The sequence below is a fragment of the Eumetopias jubatus genome, unplaced genomic scaffold (assembly GCF_037043125.1).
Source record: "Eumetopias jubatus isolate StellerSeaLion01/CBP00866 unplaced genomic scaffold, mEumJub1_p1.0 scaffold_2, whole genome shotgun sequence".
Taxonomy (NCBI): domain Eukaryota; kingdom Metazoa; phylum Chordata; class Mammalia; order Carnivora; family Otariidae; genus Eumetopias; species Eumetopias jubatus.
In genome coordinates this window covers 105,606,023-105,611,439 of record NW_028274808.1, presented here as the reverse complement: position 1 = coordinate 105,611,439, position 5,417 = coordinate 105,606,023, and the positions used below count along the sequence as shown (strand labels likewise).

General features: G+C 34.6%; 1 pseudogene; it reads left to right on the top strand.

Moving 5' to 3' along the window:
• The first annotated feature begins 591 nt into the window (after positions 1–591).
• On the top strand, positions 592–1,009 carry LOC114196673 (activated RNA polymerase II transcriptional coactivator p15 pseudogene; annotated as a pseudogene).
• The last annotated feature ends 4,408 nt before the right edge of the window (positions 1,010–5,417 follow it).

Below are 5,417 nucleotides of genomic sequence, written 5' to 3'. Positions count from 1 at the left end.
TTTGACAAAGCAGGAAAGAATGTCCAACGGAAAAAAGACAGTCTCTTCAACAAATGGTGTTGGGAAAATTGGACAGCCACATCCAGAAGAATGAATCTGGACCATTTCCTTACACCACACACAAAAATAGACTCAAAATGGTTGAAAGACTTAAATATGAGAGAGGAGTCCATCAAAATCCTAAAGGAGAACATAGACAGCAACCTCTTTGACCTCAGCTGCAGCGACTTCTTCCTAGAAATGTCGCCAAAGGGAAAGGAAGCAAGGGCAAAAATGAACTATTGGGACTTCATCAAGATAAAAAGCTTTTGCCCAGCAAAGGAAACAGTCAACAAACCCAAAAGATAACCAACAGAATGGGATAAGATATTTGCAAATGACATATCAGATAAAGGGCTAGTATCCAAAATCTATAAAGAACTTATCAAACTTATCAAACGCAACACCCAAAGAACAAAAGAAATGGGCAGAAGACATGAACAGACATTTTTCCAAAGAAGACATCCAAATGGCCAACAGACACATGAAAGAGTGCTCAACATTGCTCGGCATCAGGGAAATCCAAATCAAAACCTCAATGAGAGGCAAGCGAGCGAGCAGAAAGAGGTTCGGCTGCGAGAGTGGAGCAATGCCTAAATCAAAGGAACTTGTTTCTTCAAGCTCTTCTGGCAGTGATTCTGACAGTGAGGTTGACAAAAAGTTAAAGAGGAAAAAGCAAGCTACTCCAGAAAAACCTGTGAAGAAGCAAAAGACTGGTGAAACTTCAAGAGCCCTGTCGTCCTCTAAGCAGAGCAACAGCAGAGATGATAACATGTTCCAGTTTGGGAAAATGAGGTACCTCAGTGTTCGGGACTTTAAAGGGAAAGTCCTAATTGATATTAGAGAATATTGGATGGATCCAGAAGGTGAAATGAAACCTGGAAGAAAAGGTATTTCTTTAAATCCCGAGCAATGGAGCCAGCTGAAGGAACAGATTGCAGACATTGATGACTCAGTAAGAAAGCTGTAAAATCAGAGCCACATGAAACCTGTACTGTTCTAGTTGTTTTAATCTGTCTTTTTACATTGGCTTTTGTTTTCTAAACGTTAAGCTATTGCATATTTGGATTGCAGAACAATTTGTAAGATGAATACTTTTTTTATGTGCATTATTAAAAGTGTTCTGAGTGAAGCTAATTGTCAACTTTATTAAGGAGGATTGCTTTGTGCCCGCCACCTAGTATAAAATAAAATCAAGTAATACAGTCTTAACTGTTGTGGCCTTTTTGATCAAGGGTTGGTACTGTTTAAGGCCAAAAGTAACAGTTTATAGACCTGTTGGTTTCACCTTGGCTTTTACATTCAAAGGATTTGTACTGCATTGAATTTATAAACGCTGACTTGTGAAATCCATAGTTGATCTGTTTTCTTCCAGCCCGATGTCTAGACTTGTTGGATTTTTCTACCCCAGTGATATTTCACTTTCCCTTTTTTTTTCACTTCGTTTTCCTTTAATGTCATGTTCAGTTTTCATTTCACTTTTTTGTTCTCTTTCTTGAATATATTATACTAATTTGGAAAGTCAGTGAAACTGTCAAAATATTAGTTATCTCAATAAAGTACTTGTAATTAAAATATTATATGAGTTACAATCACTAATTCTACTGTATTAAATATTAGGAGATATAGTTTGATTAAAAAAACATGACTTGTATGAAAACTCTGAGCAAGTAAGTGTATGTTGTTACCTATAGTGTTCTGTGTAGTTACCTTATTGCTTAGTCTGCAGAGAATAATGACTTCGATGTCTGATTTACTTTCACTTATTAAACATGTTTACCATGGGATGATGTCTATAAAATCAGATACTGTTATATTAGATTAGGATTTAATAAAAATTGTGAAAGCTTAAAAAAAAAACTCAATGAGATATCACCTCACACCAGTCATAATGGCTAAAATTAACAAGTCAGGAAATGACAGATGTTGGCAGGGATGTGGAGAAAGGGGAACCCTCCTACACTGTTTGTGTGTTGGTGGGAATGCAAGCTGGTGCAGTAAACACCAGTATGGAAAACAGTATGGAGGTTCCTCAAACAGTTGAAAATAGAGCTACCATATGACCCAGCAATTGCACTACTGGGTATTTACCCCAAAGATACAAATGTAGGGATCTGAAGAGGTATGTGCACCCCAATGTTTATAGCAGCAATGTCCACAATAGCCAAACTGTGGAAAGGGCCAAGATGTCCAGCGACAGATGAATGGATAAAGAAAAGGTACTATATATATATATATATATATATATATATATATATATATATACACAATGGAATATTATGCAGCCATCAAAAGGAATGAAATCTTGCCATTTGCAATGACGTGGATAGAACTGGAGGGTATTATGCTGAGCAAAATAAGTCAGTCAGAGAAAGACATATATCATATGATCTCACTGATATGAGGAATTCTTAATCTCAGGAAACAAACTGAGGGTTGCTGGAGTGGTGGTGGGTGGGAGGGATGGGGTGGCTGGGTGATAGACACTGGGGAGGGTATGTGCTATGGTGAGCACTGTGAATTGTGTAAGACTGTTGAATCACAGACCTGTACCTCTGAAACAGATAATACATTAGATGTTAAAAAAAGAAGACAGGAGGAAAGGAGAAATGAAGAGGGGGGAAATAGGTGGGGGAGATGAACCATGAGAGACTATGGACTCTGAGAAACAAACTGAGGGTTCTAGAGGGGAGGGGGGGTGGGGGGATGGGCTAGCCTGGTGATGGGTATTAAAGAGGGCACATACTGAATGGAGCACTGGTTGTCATATGCAAACAATGAATCATGGAACACTACATGAAAAACTAATGATGTAATGTATGGTGATTAACATAACAATAAAAAAGACTGTTCTGGTTTTTAGCAAAACCATTGTTTAAGACATCATATTTGTTTAAGGCTGTCAAATGTCTCTTGCTTGAAAGACCTATGGAAGAAAACAATTTTTTTAATGAAGAAGAAAAAGGTGGAGAGTAATACATGTTTGCATGAGAAAATACAAATAAACAAACAAACAAAAAAAACAACATAGTGCCTATCATGAGATCAAGCCACATGTTGGGCTCTGTACTTTGTATGGAGTCTACTTGGGACTCTTTCTCCCTCTCCTTCTATGCCTCTCTACTCCACGCACGCTCTCCACCCCCCTCTAAAATAAATGAATAAATCTTAAAAAATAAATATTGCCCTAGAAGAGCAGCTCTTCATATATTTTATGTTTCTATTTTACTCATATAAACTGTTCTTTCAAAGCTCAGCTAAAATTAAACTCCTCAGACAGGCTTTAACTAGCTCAGTATAGAGTAATTTACCCTGTTATTTCTTTAGTTACTTCATCACTGTTGCCACTTTTTATAATTACATATTTTATATCAGTAAATTTCCTGAATTACAACTAGACTGTAAACTCCATGAAGACAGAGTATATTTGTTTTGTTTACAAATGTCAAATCAACACCTAACTTGGCATTTATTCATAATGAGAATTTAATATATTTCTGAATGAATGCATAAACACCAGTGCAAACCAGTATAGTATAAACCTCACTCCCTACTAAGTGATTTACTCATCATACTTGTTCTCATACTTAAGCATCTTATTTTAAAGAAGTCTTAAGCATGTGTGGCAGACATGCACAACTGTATTACTATATTTATCTTATAGCTTCATTTTTTTATATTTTAGCTTAATTTTATTTTTGATGAATACTTGAAACTCTCAAAATCTGAATACTCCATTTGCAAGCTGTTCTTATCCAATGACCACATCTTCATTTCCTTTTGAAATGTTTTCTGTTATCTATTATGTACCTTTAAATTTGCATAGCCATATTTTAAGTGGCTCCAGGATGGACCAATTACATGGAATACCAGAAGCTTTGTTTGTGACTATTTGGGTTTTATAATTAATTTGAATGAAGTGTGGTTTGTTCATGGAGTCATTGGAGAATCATCATATTATTAAAAGCCAGATGGCGGCCCAATTTACATGCCTAACAGGCATAAAATAATTTTCTAGTGGAAACATTTAAAAATTGGTTGTGTTCCCTTCAATAATTATTAATTCAAATAATTTTGCTTACTTTTTTTATTTCACATGAGAAATAAAAATGTAATATACTATCTGAAATTCTGTTTAAAAAATTTAGCATACCATTGTTCTTTTTGGCAAGTGAACTTAATTTATTAATCATATTGTTTATCAACAAATATAATTACCTCCCATTTTACTTTGGCCATTTATCATTTTATTTCATTTATAACAGAACTTTCTATAATTCATTATTGTTCAGTATCTCAAGAGAGCTATATTTTTGAACTTCATTTTTTATTGTGCATTTCTTTAAATATGCAGTTTTTGCTATACATGAGCAAAAAACCAACTGTTCCAATTATGATATCAAATGAATTCTATGAATTCTAAGATTAGTTTAATTTAGAATATACTAATTTGGCTAAATTGTAGGAATGTCTTTTTTTTAACAATATAACATATTGACATTTTTTAGAACATTATCTAAGGTGTTACAGACATGACCTGAGAAACTTTATATAATTGCTTAAGAAAAAAATTAAAATACTACTCAGTAATAAAAAGGAATAAACTATTTCATACTAGAACTTGGATGAATATCAAAATAATTATACTGAGTGAAGGAAGTCAAATAATAGGGAGTACATACTGCATGAATTCATTTACATAAATCTCTAAAAAATATAAACTTATCTATAGTGGTAAAAAGACACATCAGTACTTGCCTGAGGATCACAATGAGCTATCACCTTGAACCTTACTACTCTGGCAATAGATTTCCTTATAAAGGGATAAAGGGATCCAGATAAGAGAGAGTAGAAAGTGATACCTATTTATGGTTCAGAAAAGATACCAAGATTTATGAATACTATAAGAGATGTTTTAATACGCCTGACTGTACGTATCCCACTATTACTTTATAACACACATTTCTAGCATTTCTCTTTGTTGTTCTCATAACAAAGCTTTGAGGAAAATATACAGTGGTATTGTAAAGACATTATTCTTTTTTTGAGATTTTTATTTATCTTTTTATAAGAGAAAAACAATTCTTAAATATTCCCAAATTATTCCTCATTCTAAAGGAAATAGTATACAGATGTATTTTACATTTATATCTCTTTATTTGACAGAGAGAAAGCACAAGCAGGCAGAGAGAGAGTGGGAGAAGCAGGCTCCCCGCTGAGCAGAGAGCCTGACATGGAACTCCATCCCAGGACCCTGGGATCATGACCTGAGCCGGAGGCAGACACTTAACTGAGTGAGCCACCCAGGCGCCCCTGTAGAGATACTATTCTTGAAAAAATAAATAAAAATCAAAGAATCCAGAAAGAGCTTCATTTTA